Below are 15,299 nucleotides of genomic sequence, written 5' to 3' on the forward strand. Positions count from 1 at the left end.
ATGGAACAGTCGCTCCGTGTGCAACAAACTTTCCTACATCCATGATCTTTTCATTACTAACAAACTCCTTCCTTGGCCTCACCGAAACCTGGCTCACCCCCTCTGACATGGCCTCCCCAGCTGCACTTGCGTACGGTGGATTCCATCTTTCTCACCCCCCCCCGCTCCAATGGCAAGCATGGTGGAGGAGTAGGTTTTCTCCTGTCAGGCAACTGCTCCTTCACCCATATCCCCCTGCCACCCTCCATTACTCTCCCCTCCTTTGAAGTGCACTGTGTGTGCATCTACTCCCCCTCCAACTGGCCGTCGTTTAGCGCCCCCCAGGACTAGCCACGACCTTCTTTGATCACTTCACCACCTGGCTGCTTCATTTCCTTTCCGCTGACATCCCCACTATCATCATGGGTGACTTCAACATCCCCATTGACACTTCCCACTCATCTGTCTCCAAGCTTCTATCCCTCACTTCCTCCTTTGGCCTTGCTCAATGGTCTTCTGCACCCACTCACAAAGATAGCCACACACTGGACCTCATCTTCACCCACCTCTGTTCACTATGTAACCTCTCTAGCTCACCTCTCCCTCTTTCTGACCACAACCTACTCATATTCTCTGCCCTCTCCTCTCCAGGTGCTCAAGCCCCACTCCACAAACTTGCACACCCTTGCAGAAATCTCAAACACCTTGACCTACACTCACTCTCTGAATCCCTTCTCCCTCTCACAGGCATAAGTTCATTACACGATGCAAATGCTGCTGCCACTTTATATAACACCACAACAGCTGCTGCTCTCAATTCGGTCGCCCTCTCACACATACCACAGTTCGCCCACTCAACCGGCAACCCTGGCACACCAACCTCACTAAAGAACTGCGAAGGGCCTTCAGGGTAGCTGAGCGGAAATGGAAAAGGTCTCACTCGAACGAGCACTTCATCGCATTCAAACAGTCCCTCATTACCTTCAAGTCCACTCTTACCGCAGCAAAACAAACATACTTCTCATCTCTCATATCCTCCCTGTCTTACAACCCTATACAGCTATTCAAAACTTTCAACGCCTCCTCCCTCTCCTCTCATCTCAGCCGAAGACTTTGCCACATTCTTCAAGCGAAAGATTGATAACATCAGACAAAGCTTTTGCCTAAAGTCCCCACATCCCCTCCTCACACCTACTCAATCCTCCTCCTCCAAAACTAGCTTCTCCACCATTACGGAAGATCAACTCTCCTCTTTACTCTCCAAATCACACCTCACCACCTGCAAACTTGACCAATCCCGTCCCACCTCATCCCTAACCTTACCACAGTCTTTATCCCAACCCTAACCCACCTCTTCAACCTGTCACTAACAACCGGCGTCTTCCTCACATGCCTCGATCACACCCATCCTCAAAAAGCCATCCCTTGACCCATCCTCTCTGTCTAGCTATCGCCCCATATCACTTCTCCCCTATGCCTCAAAACTACTGGAACAACATGTCCATTCTGAACTGTCCTCCCACCTTTCATCCTACTCACTCTTTGACCGCCTCCAATCTGGCTTGCGAACGGACCACTCCACTGAAACTTCACTGACTAAAGTCACCAGCGACCTACTTACTGCCAAATCCAAGCGACACTACTCTGTCCTTCTCCTCCTGGACCTGTCATCTGCCTTTGACACAGTCGACCATTCCCTCTTACTACAGACTCTCTCATCTCTTGGCATCACAGACTTGGTCCTATCTTGGATCTCCTCATACCTAGCTGACTGGACATTCAGTGTCTTCCACTCGCACACCACCTCCTCATCTCGCCCCCTATCTATCGGTGTCTCCCAGGGTTCAGTCCTAGGACCCCTGCTCTTCTCCATCTACACTTTCGGCCTGGGACAGCTCATAGAGTCCCATGGCTTTCAGTATCACCTCTATGCTGATGACACACAGATCTACCTCTCTGGACCCGATATCTTCTCCCTACTAACCAAAATCCCACAATGTCTGTCCGCTATTTCATCCTTCTTCTCTGACAGATTTCTAAAAGTTAACATGAACAAAACTTAATTCATCATTTTTCCACCGTCTCACTCAACCCCCCCCAACCGACCTATCCATCAAAGTCAATGGCTGCCCACTCTCCCCAATCCCTTAAGCCCGCTGCCTCGGGGTAACCCTGGACTCTAACCTCTCCTTCAAACCACATATCCAAGCCCTTTCCACTTCCTGCCGACTCCAACTCAAAAATATCTCCCGGAGCCGCACATTCCTCAACCACAAATCTGCAAAAACACTAGTGCACGCCCTCATCATCTCCCGCCTCGACTACTGCAACCTCTTGCTCTGTGGCCTCCCTTCTACCTCTCTCGCACCCCTCCAATCTATCTTAAACTATGCAGCCCGACTAATCCACCTGTCCCCCCGCTATTCCCCGGACTGTCCTCTTTGTCAATCCATTCACTCGCTCCCCTTTGCCCAGAGACCCCAGTTCAAAACCCTAACCACGGCATACAAAGCCATCCCCAACCTGTCTCCCCCATATATCTGTGACCTAGTCTCCCGGTACTTACCTACACGCAACCTCCGATCCTCACAAGATCTCCTTCTCTACTCCCCTCTTATCTCCTCTTCCCACAATCGTATACGAGATTTTTTCCCATGCATCCTCCCTACTCTGGAACTCTCTTCCCCAACACTTCAGACTCTCACCTATCGTGGAAACCTTCAAAATGAACCTGAAGACCCACCTCTTCCGACAAGCCTGCAACCTGCAGTAAACCTCGCTCCACCATTCACTGCATGACCAGCTCTACCCTCACCTACTGTATCCTCACCCATCCCCTGTAGACTGTGAGCCCTCACGGGCAGGGTCTTTGCTTCTCCTGTACCAGTCGCCGACTTGTATTGTTCAAACTTATTGTAATTGTTTGTGCTATGTATATCCCTTTCACATGTAAAGCGCCATGGAATGAATGGCGCTATAATAATAAATAATAATAATAGTGGTTACAGAGCTTAATTTCTCCTCCATTGCAGAGATATTAGCTTGTCGAATTTAAATTATGGTTTATGTTAAAGTTCAACATGGGCTCTACTAGAGCTTTGTCTCTGTGGATGTGTGTTTTTTTTTCCTGCATGAGATTGACCATTCATAAGCATGCTGAAAGATACAGGGGAAAGAAGAATATGCCCTCCTGTCCTTACTGATCTCTGCAGCAACTGTGTAGAGATGCAGTAGAGCGGAGTCATGTATCATTACAAACGTTCACAGATCTCATCTTACAGAAGTCAGTGTGGGAGAAGGGTGAGAGCTGACAGCACCCCGTGATGAGAGATGAAAGTGTTTGTAATGATGCTCAACTATGAAGCTACAGTGTAGACTTATAGCTGAGCTGAGTTATGTATCATTATAAACACTTCCAAATCTCATCTCACCGTGCTGTCAGCGCTCTTTCACCCCACACATGCCTGCCATGATATGAGGTCTGGAAGTATTTGTAATGATACGTAACTCAACTCTTCTGTATCTCTACACAGAAGCAGCAGAGATCATTGAGGAGAGGAGACCATGTTCTTTTCTCCCCTGTATGATGTTGCCTGCTTATGATTGGTCACCCAAAGAAAGAAGTACATTCCCCATAGACAAATCTCTGATAACTCCCATTTGAACTTTAAAATAAATCATAAACAAAATTTTACAAGCTGATATCTACGCAAAGTAGAGAAAAATAAAAACATTAAAACTATGTTTTACTCAGCTCCGCAGCTACTGCTCCATAATTTGGCCAGTTTAACATGCTCAAATTGGTGAAATGTCCTTTTTAATCTTGGGTTTGGAGGTTGTTTTTTAATAAAATTTTGCAGCAAAATCTACAAAAATTGAGCTTTATTGGGGATTTGAATTGAGAATTGAATTTATCTGCAAAAGAAATTGACATGCGGCCTATTCAAAAATCTGCACCATTGGTCAATTTTCACATAGAAAATATTCAGTGTGTGGATGAGAATTTAAAATTCTGATGCATTTTGCTAGTACTAGAAAGCTTTGCAGATTTTTTTTGCTAGAAATTCTGAAGCCATTTTGGCTTGTGTGTACATGTCTTTAGGTTAAGTTCCCATGAAGAGTTTTTTGGGGAGTTTTTGACACTGTATTTTCGCTTCTCAAAAAACGCAGCGTCTTAAAGTTCCAGCAAGGTGGATGTGATTGATAGAAATCTCATGTCCCCTGTGTTTTTTTTTTTTTTTTTTCTTGTAAACTGACCTGTGGTGCGTGTTTCAAATCCGCAACAAGTCAATTTCTCTTGTGATTACGCTGAGTTTTCTGTGAGGGTTTTTCCCCATAGAATTGCATGAAAATCCACAGGTAAAAAGGCATATGTATTTTCGCTGTAGAGACGCACTGAAAACACATGTAATCCACAAATGACTGTATGAATAAAGTGGTGTCAAAGCCAAATACCAGGAAGTATCAAAAATAAAGCATGACATACCAAAAAGAAACACTAACCACAGCGTCAAAAACGCATGTAAAAAAATGCAATGAAAAAACACATGTAACCTAATTTAGCTGAAATTCTGCAATATTGAAAACTCACAAAATACTCATTGTGCGAATTTAGCCTTTCAGTACTGATGAAAGATCAGCTGGTGGCAACTTTTGTAATTTTTCATTCTGTATCATGTAAAGTATTCATATATTTTTCATTTATTACCCTTTACGTTTGTGTTATTTATCTGGTCTAGGTATATTTTATACTTATTTCTGCAATAGGTCATTTTTCTGAATTTTAGGCATTATCCAAGTCATTTAGAACATCACTGGGAACATCGCTTTATTCTTCAGACATTCTGTAAATCAAGAGGACTTGGAGAATAACTCTCTCAAAAAAACGTCTTTGGTTTCGGTTGGTGACTATGGGTCATTTATAGTTTAGGTTAACATAAGCAGCTCGCAGATTTGGAGCAGTTTAATCCGGGTTTGCATTTGTCACTGGCAGCTTACATCTTGAATTGGGTGATGAAATGTATTTAAGCCCACATGCCGAAAAATGAGAAGTGTAGCTTGCGAGTTCCTCCCTACCGCATGTAACAAAAGCCTTTTAAGGAGGACATGAACCCCCCTTATTTATACATTTGTTCAGAGCTTTGTAGCCAGCGCTGATAAATAATATCTGCCGTTGTGTATTGTATATCGTACAGTAAGGTGCTGGTGCTTTCTTTTTCATGTAGAGACTGGTGTTTTAGTTTTGTCGTACAAATATTTGATCAGTCGTTGACATTGCATGTGTATCATTGTCCGTTTTATGCTGAACGATGTTGAATGCGGTCAGCAGCGTATGTTGCGGCGTCTTGTTACACAATATAACAAAACCATTGAGGCTTCACAAAATCTTTAAAGGGGCCATGTATTCTAAATACAGCTTTCTTTGTTCAGTGATGAAATATTTTGACATTGAATCTACTTTCGCAGTCTGTGCTTGGATGGTGATGCCATCATATGGGCTGGACCAGGCACAGTACATGTGAGAACTCTAATCCAGTGTTGCACTCTCTTTGTATTCTCTTGGGCTAGAAACGTTCATGCAGAGTTTGGAGGCAAACCTAGAAGGGGGTTAGACATGGAAGAGAATTGCAAGTTTTTCTTTTATATTTGCCATCCCTTTTGGATTTGGCTCAAATAACTGCATCAAAAATTACAGCAAAAAATGTGCGTGATTCCAGAGTTAGATCTCATTCAGACGTCAGTGTTTCATATCGGAGTTCCATTCTTTTTTTTTTCTTTACTGCATAAAACACCGACCAATTATATTCTATGGGACTATTCACATGTTTTTGTGTAAGGGAAAAAAAAAAAAAAAAGCCATGTCCATTTTTGATCTGAGAATTGAATCAGATTTGCCAATGCAAGTCTATAGATTCGTGAAAAACTTGGACAGCACACGGACCACATCCAAGTTACATCCTAGTGCTGTCTGTTTTTCAGTCATTGTTTACCAAGAGAAACTTGAAAGACTGGTCATTAACTGACCAAACGCTGATGAAATGCGCAAAAAAAGACATCTGAATGAGGCCTAATAATGTGCAACACTGGGATTGAGTGCTCACTTGTATTTTGTGACTGGTCCAGCCTAAAGGGTGACATCACTTGGCTAAAACAAAACGTTCATCTCCTGATTTTGCTTTTTGATGTGACTTACATTCTGTATGATATTTTGTTGTGGACTACAATAATAACAAAAAAAGGTAATGATCGGTGTAAAAATTAGAAAATCGTCCTTACTAACCCCCTGCCACTCCAGTGATGCCTTTCCTTTGCTGCCCCAGTCTTTGATGACATGTTAGCAGTGGTGATGCCATAACTACTGCACTTGACCACTGTGGCCAATCACTTGACTCAGCAGTCATGTCATTTCCAAGATCTGGAAAACCTCTTCAGTTTCCTCCTTACAGCCAGTTTGATTGCCACTGCATTACTTTTCTGAATTTCCATGGTATAGTACAGGGGTGGAAAACCTTTTTTTTCTGACAAGGGCCATTTGGATATGTATACCATCCTTCGGGGGCCGTACAAGCTGCACACTAACTCCGCCCACAAGGTACATCCTGATGCTGGCACTGGCATCAGGACGTAATATTTCATTGCACGCGCCTCAGCATTCGGTAGCCCACTTTGCAAGAAAAAAAATTAAAGGGCTGGTGGCAGTCAAAACCCAGCTGTCGGCCTGAGCACTGCGCTCTGCATTCTGCCCAAGGCTGCCAAAAAGGTAATTGTAGGCTGTAAACTTCCCTCGGACATGAAATTCCCCACCCTTGGTATAGTGTATTAAATATATATAGAATATTCACAATATGCAGTATGGTTAGTCTTGCCAGCCTCTCCTGAAGACCTTCCAGTGATGATGATAGAAGAAGAGCTTAATCATAGAATCATAGAATGGTAGAGTTGGAAGGGACCTCCTGGGTCATCTGGTCCAACCCCCTGCTCAAAGCAGGATTCACTAGATCATCTCAGACAGATGTCTGTCCAGCCTCTGTTTGAAGACGTCCATTGAAGGGGAACTCACCACCTCTCGTGGCAGCCTGTTCCACTCATTAATCACCCTAACTGTCAAAAAGTTTTTTCTAATATCTAATCTGTGTCTCCTCCCATTTAGTTTCATCCCATTGCTTCTAGTCTTTCCTTGTGCAAATGAGAATAAAGATGATCCTTCTACAATGTGACAGCCCTTGACATATTTGTAGACAGCTGTTAAGTCTCCTCTCAGTCTTCTTTTTTGCAAGCTAAACATTCCCAAATCCTGCAACCGTTCCTCATAGGACATGGTTTGCAGACCAGTCACCATTCTGGTCGCTCTTCTCTGAACTTGCTCCAGTTTGTCTATGTCTTTTTTAAAATGTGGTGCCCAAAACTGTACACAGTATTCCAGATGAGGTCTGACCAAAGAGGAGTAAAGACCGATAATGACTTCACGTGATCTAGACTGTATGCTTCTGTTAATACATCCCAGAATTGTATTTACCTTTTTTGCTGCTGCATCACACTGTTGACTCATGTTCAGTCTATGATCTATTAGTATACCTAAGTCTTTTTCACATGTACTGTTGCTTAGCTCTATTCCTCCCATTCTGTATATGTTTTTTTCATTTTTATTGCCCAGATGTAGTACTTTGCATTTTTCCCTGTTAAAAACCATTCTGTTGGTTGCTGCCCACTGCTCCAGTTTATTTAGGTCTTTTTGAATCCTCTCTCTCTCTTCTCTAGTATTAGCTATCCCTCCTAGCTTTGTGTCATCAGCAAATTTAATCAGTTTACCCTCAATTCCTTCATCTAAATCATTGATAAAGATGTTGAACAATACAGGTCCCAGGACGGAGCCCTGTGGTACCCCACTTGAGACATTCATCCAGCTGGATGTGAAGCCATTTACAACCACCCTTTGAGTCCGATCACTAAGCCAGTTATGAATCCACCTAACAGTTGCCTGGTCCATTGCATACTTGGTCATTTTTTCAATAAGGATGGTGTGAGATACTTTGTCAAATGCTTTGCTGAAGTCAAGATATACTATATCTACAGCATTTCCCTGATCCACCCAGTCAGTGATTCTGTCATAGAAGGAAATTAAGTTAGTCTGACATGACTTGTTAGTTACAAACCCATGCTGACTCTGGTTAATCACTTCATTCTTATCCATGTACTTACATACATGTTGTTTAATAATTTGTTCAAAGATCTTTCCTGGTATAGAAGTCAGACTCACCGGCCTATAGTTCCCTGGGTCCACCTTCTTCCCCTTTTTGAAGATAGGAACAACATTTGCTCTTCTCCAGTCTTCTGGGACTTCTCCTGTTCTCCAAGAATTTTCAAAGATTATGGAGAGTGGTTCTAAAATTTCTTCTACGATCTCCTTCAGTACTCTGGGGTGTAATTCATCTGGACCTGGAGACTTGAACTCATTTATGTTAGCTAAATATTCCCTCACAATCTTTCTGTTTACAGATAACTTGGATTCCTCTATTCCTTTAAAAGGACAGTGAAGATCAGTTGATGTTACATTTTCTTTCTGAGAGAAAACAGATGCAAAATAGGAATTAAAAAGTTCGGCCTTCTCAACATCCTCTCTTACCATTTCTCCATTTTCATCCTGTAAAAATCCTATAGCATCTTTGACTTTTCTTTTACTTTTGACATACCCCCAAAATCCTTTTTTATTGCTTTTGACATCTCTTGCAAGCCTTAATTCATTGTCAGCTTTAGCTACCCTGATACGTGCCCTACAGGAACTGCAGACTGCATTATAATCTTCTTTAGATATGCCTCCCTCTTTCCATTTAATAAACATTTCTTTCTTTCTTTTTAGCATGTGTTTAAGTTCTGTGTTCATCCATCCTGGTTTCCTTAAATGCTTCCCATTCTTCCTACTTTTCGGGATTGTTAACGATTGTGCTTTGAGAATCTCATTTTTAAAAATTTCCCATCCTTCCTGGACATTTTTGTCCTTAAGGACATCCAGCCATTGGATCCCTCCTATTCTCTTTCTGAGTCTCTTAAAATCTGCCTTTCTAAAATCTAACCTTGAAGTTTGAGTCTTCACATGTCTTCCTCCTCTAGTTATCCAAAATTCTATAATAGCATGATCGCTGCCTCCTAGGGTCCCAGCCACCTTTACCTCCTCAACCATTTCCTCCCTGTTTATAAGGATTAGATCCAAAGTAGCAGATCCCCTTGTTTTCTCCCCTACCTTTTGGAAGATAAAGTTGTCAGCAAGAGAGGATAAGAATTTGCTTGACCTGTTAGTTTTACTTGAGAGAGATTCCCAACAAATGTCTGGATAGTTGAAATCTCCCATGACCACTACGTCATATTTTTTGGAGAACTTGGTCATTTGATACATAAAGAGTTCATCCATATCTTCAGCTTGCCCAGGTGGCCTGTAGTAAATGCCTACAATGGTGTCCTTTCCGTTGTTCTCTCCTTGTATTCTTAGGCTATGTGCCCACGTTGCATTTATGAAGCAGAAAATTTCTGCTGCATAAATGCAAGTCCTCTCCCGGAAAAACGCATGCGGAATTCCGCACGCGTTTATCGCGCATTTTTCGCGCGTTTATCACGCGTTTTCCACATGCGGAATTGCCTTGCGTTTTTTATGCATTGGACAAAGGCAATTCCGCTTGCGGAAACGCAAAATTAAATGACATGCTGCGGATTTTTGAACGCGGCATAAACGCTGCGGAAAAATCCCCAGCATGTGCATAGAACTTGCGGAATCCCATTGGGGACCATGGGGTGCGGATATACATGCGTTTTTCAAGCGTTTACGCTGCGGAAATTCCGCAGCATATACGCTTGAAAAATGCTACGTGGGCACACAGCCTAACCCAAACAGTTTCCACAGAACTCCCAGTCTCTGAAGCTTCAATCTCTGTGCAGATATACGCTTTTCTAACATACAATGCAACACCTCCTCCTCGTTTATCAAGTCTGTTATCAGTCACAAGAAGTTGGGTAAAAGCTGATAAACTTAGTTGAAAGAATATCAACATGGAATAAATTAGTAGCGAATACTTGTCAAATTGTTAAAGTTGTAGAATATCCTTACATGTTTGTTTGGTTGCAGAAATGTCTGTGATTGATAATCTGTTCCTTTCATCTCAATAGTTTTTGGTAGCAAGCACATGGATTTCACATTGTCTCATTCATTTGTTAATCGCAGAACCTTCTGCAACAAATCTTCAACTTTTACAAAGATATTTTCAGAGATAAGGTGCAGGTGGTAAGTGTCTGATCACTGGGGGGACCCAGCATCGGGACCCCGCCAATCACAAGAATAGCTTTGAGCAAGGATTCCTGAGTCTTATAGGACTGAATTTAATCTCATCTTTGGCACTATAAATGGCTTTTTCATGGAACGAAGTGTGCACATGTAATCAGTACAGAAGTGCCGTGATGAAAATCATAGAATTCGTAATTAACAGGAAATAAGAAACAAAATGTTTTTGCGTTTTCCTAGCTTTTTTTCACACAATCAGGACTTTAGCTATCTTCTGTACTGTTAGTTTTTTCTCTATTGTCCTGATAGATAAAATGCTCAGTGATATTGATCGTACTTAAAAGCATTAGCATGACTTATTTTTGTTGTAACTTGTTGCTTGTTAACATGGAATTACTAAAGGGAATTTGTTCTCAGAAAATGACCTATTATTTAAATCCGGTTTTTATGTTAAAAGTAATTTTTATACATTTTGATATATATTTTTTTTAAATTTCCATATTACTTTCTATTGTATAGTAGACAAAAAAAATGACATTTTACTCCTGCCTCAAGGCTAGAGTCATATTTCCTCTTCTGTTCAGATCACTTTTCAGTAGTCTCATTGTCATGACAGACGGGATTACAAAGACATGTAACACCTCTATACACAGCTGATAACATAGGATCCGCTATGGACAATGGATTAGGTATCTGCTTACCTTCTCCCCATCCCTTCGCAATGACCTTTGCCCAGATTGGAGTATGTGCAGAAGGCGTTTAGACCAAAGATAAGGTCTGAGTCATTGCAGAAAGTAAAAGTGTTAAATTAGGCCTTTGTAAAAATTGCTAAATATTCTTCTTTCTTTTTTTTAATAAATATAGTGATAGGAAAAAAAAATATCAACAAAGATTTTATTCATTATAAAAATCTGATTTAAAGGGGTCTTCTCAAGTTTAAAAGTTATCCACTGGATAGGTGATAAGTTTCCGATTGCTGGGGCTCTGACCACCGTTGCCCTTACTGATCCCAAGAACCAGGGATCTGAAGAGCCTGAAAGGAGCGCAGGACGATCACGACTGCTTCACTCTTAATGGGAGCGACGGAGATTGCGGCACTCGGCTGATCTTTGGTGCTTCTATTAGAATGAATGGAGAGGCAATGTGCATGATCGTCCTCCGCTCCATTCAGTCACAGCTCTTCAGAGCTCTAGTTCTCGCGATCTGTGGGGGAAACTGTGGTCAGACTCCCAACGATCGGAAAGTTATGCCCTAAACTTTGGGCAGGAGATGACTTTCAAACTTGAGAACACCCCTTTAAGCAATTGGTAATTCCTAATGATTCAGTTCAAGGCCACGTTCAGTATTTGGTCAGTATTTCACATCAGTATTTGTAAGCTAAATCCAGGAGTGGGTTATAAATGTAGAAGTGGTGACGTGTATCGATTATACTTCTCTGATTGTTCTGCTTCTGATTTTGGCTTATAAATACTGAAGCAAATGAAATACTGAATGTGTGAATGTGGCCTAAGGGTTTGGCTACTGACTGGAGATATTAGAAGAACTCTTTTTGGAGAATTACTTAAAAAAAAAAAAAACCTTTGTAATTCAGTAGCTCATTTTTTGTAGAGACTTGCATGTACGAGACACAGACATATGATGATAAAATCTTGTCTGGAAGAAGCCAGGATTTTTGTGACAGTAGTTATCAGCTTGTATTACCTTCTGCCTAAGAAGTGGCTGCAATAATGAATTTGTATTAATGTTGAAGGATGAAGTGGAAGGGCCATATTACCACTATGATAGAAAAGGAGAAAGCCACATTTCCCTATTGTCCATGTTGTGATTCATCAGAAATTTGCTCAGGTCTTTCCCTCCTGTGAATCTGCTGTGTGTTTTGCTGCTATACTTACTTTGTTCGGTGTTTTATGAATGGCGGCTTTTCTCTTGCTAGCATCTTTTAGCTGCCTCATCTGGGAATCTGGCCATGATCCCATTGACCGGCTCTCACCCTCGATCTCGCTTGTTTCCTCTCCATTTCTTCACTGTGCATTCTAGGCTGACGTAATTTCATTCACACATAGCCAATTGCATGGATGTCGAGCTACTGTATGTGACCTGGTGAGACCATCTCGTCTCTCTGCAGCAGTCTCATGCCTCCTGGAAGCATCCCCTTTTTTTTCAGGGGTTGGGGTTATCCTATAGGGTTGATTGTTGAGAAGACATGAAAAGTGCTCTCTTTCGTTTCATCATTCATTAATGCAACCACAAAAAAAACTCTTAGAACACCCAAGCGGCTGTTATTCGTTTGGCAGTGATCTGAATTACAAAGAGTCTTTCATGCAACCGGCAGTGAACAAGATGTATCCAAAGCTGTGGGACAGAATGCTTAACCACCTCTCTATCTTGTCTGGGTAGATTTTAGGGCTCATTGGCGCACCGTATATGTTATAGACATTTTAATTGCAGGGAGCGTCCATTTTGTTTGACACTAAATTGTGTCTTTTACTGAAAATAAATTTGTGAACATGAATGGACCCCTGACCTCATATGTGTTATTTACTAACACCCATGATAATCTAAAGATATCTTTATAAATGGATATACTACTGGTTTCAAGTAAATATTTTTCACATATTTGTGTTTTTTTATAGCTTCTAAATGCCTTTTATGGTAACTTGGGGTAAGGGCACATTCACATGTCTGTGTCAGTATTTTTGCAGAAGCAAAATTAATAAATCTAGGAAAAAGAAGATGAGGTCTGTGTGCCATCCATTTTTATCCGAGCCTCAAAAATTGCATAGCCAAGTTTGATCCACCAAAAAACGGCACAAAATAAGACATGCACGAAGTTTAAAGAGGACCTGGCTCTTACCGTAAATATCTTTTTTTTAACCTCGTGTAAATGGTGCTGTTCTCCTGAATCTGGCATTGTTTTTCTTTAGTTCCTGCTCCTTTCCGTTCCTAAGATATGGCCCCTTTTGCCCTCTGTATATAAATTTAGTCTTGTTGGCCAACTGGTCTTCAAGAAGACGCCCACAGAGAAAAGTTGAGGACCACGTCCACTGAGATAAAAAGTTTAGATTTATAGTTGTGCTCAAAAGTTTACATACCCCGGCAGAATTTTTTGTTTCTTGGCCTTTTTGGATTTCTTGGATCTAACATCACCCTACCTGTCCTACCATCCCTATATACAGTGGGTACGGAAAGTATTCAGACCCCTTTACATTTTTCACTCTTTGTTTCATTGCAGCCATTTGGTAAATTCTAAAAAGTTCATTTTTTTCTCATTAAAGTACACTCTGCACCCCATCTTGACTGAAAAAAAACAGAAATGTAGAAATTTTTGCAAATTTATTAAAAAAGAAAAACTGAAATATCACATGGTCATAAGTGTTCAGACCCTTTGCTAAGTATTGAGTAGAAGCACCCTTTTCAGCTAGTACAGCCATGAGTCTTCTTGGGAATGATGCAACAAGTTTTTCACACCTGGATTTGGGGATCCTCGGCCATTCTTCCTTGCAGATCCTCTCCAGTTCCGTCAGGTTGGATGGTGAACGTGGTTGAACAGCCATTTTCATTTCTCTCCAGATCAGTAATCTGGAGAGGTTTTGGCTTACAAAAAACAGCAACCAAGATAGTACCAATAGCAATAATTCAAGAATATGGTAAGTAACCCTTATCAATAGGGCCAGACATATATCGCTTTATATGATATCGCTCATACGAGCGTATACATCGGACGAGTGCTGTCTGATTATTATTTTTTTTTATCGGATAGCACTTGGTCCAATGTTATTCAATGGGGCAGTGGGACAGTGAATCTGTCAGTGGGAAAAAATCGTATCATGCTGCAATTCAACTCACCCATTCAAGTCTATGAGTGCGTTGGAAACATCGGACTTCACTTGGATGACGTCTGAGTGCAGTCCGATTTCTGTGCACTGACACAATGGAGAAGATGGAGACATTTTTTCTCCATCTTCTCCTCATCCGGATCCGATTGTGCCATGCTGACACTTGGATCAAACTCTGATCATAGTTTGATCAGAGTGTCATTTGCATAATTGTCCAATTCTCTCTGATGAGAGAAAATATGACCGTCTGACACCTGCCATTTAGTTTTTGAAGCAAATGTCAGGAGTAGATCGTGAATGGAGAGCGAATATATGGAAAACTATATATATCTACTTATCTTATTTTACTTTCTCCAGTCTACTCCTCGCTTTGGCCCGTATGACACCACCATTAGCAAGCACACTTGTTGGTATGACACAGATTGTGGATCCAGCTTAGTAATGTCTTGCAGCACCTGACTCCTCTACTTAATTAATTGGCAGAACACTTGGCCCCGCTCTGTTTTACTTTCTAAAAAGGAGTTTTCTGTAAACAATCCATTGACTGATTGCAACAGTTCCAATTAAATTGAGTCAACAGTCAGAAAATTGCTTTGGAAACTCCAGAGGTGTCGGAAAATGAGGAGTCAGCATGACACTGTAAAAAATATGTTTCACACAGTGTGTTGTATGCTGAAGACGATATAGCTTTGTCTCCTGCTATCTTCTGCAGGTTCTATCTTTCTGAGTAGTGTTTGTCCTACTTGGTTGTGGTACATATTATTATGAAGGTGACCTTGTTGCAAGCAAAAATTGGCTGCTGTTTGGACAAGGAGAGTCTTACCTTTGTAATTTGTACTTTTTAGGTATCCTTGATTATTATTGTAGGCCATAAAAAGCCCACATGTGGATCTAGAATTTATTTGATATTAAAGTTATATTTTATTTGAATCTTTCCATGCTACATAATATGCTGAAAACAGGGGGAGAGACCACTGTGTCGCCTAGATAATGATAACAGCGTCCATAGTATGCAAAAATAGACTTTATTATTTAAAATTACAAGCAGATTAGAGTGGAATAAAAACATCAGCAGCAATTGCCATATGAAAAAAGAGAGCACACAGGTAGACTAGGTGAAAGTGCATATGGCAACCATAAATATATCTAAAGGATGACAATATCCATTTGATAACACATATGCATTGGTAACAAGTAATCACAGTCACTGGTATGCT

The 15,299-nt window shown here is 41.2% G+C and overlaps 1 protein-coding gene across 2 annotated transcripts in view; it reads left to right on the forward strand.

Annotated features, from left to right (window-relative positions):
• ADAMTS6 (ADAM metallopeptidase with thrombospondin type 1 motif 6) overlaps window positions 1–15,299 on the forward strand; it is a 350,370-nt gene that overhangs the window by 243,434 nt on the left and 91,637 nt on the right. The window lies entirely within an intron of this gene.

This window comes from Phyllobates terribilis, unplaced genomic scaffold (genome assembly GCF_046119375.1).
Source record: "Phyllobates terribilis strain yellow unplaced genomic scaffold, ASM4611937v1 Scaffold_1__5_contigs__length_1240528914, whole genome shotgun sequence".
NCBI lineage: Eukaryota > Metazoa > Chordata > Amphibia > Anura > Dendrobatidae > Phyllobates > Phyllobates terribilis.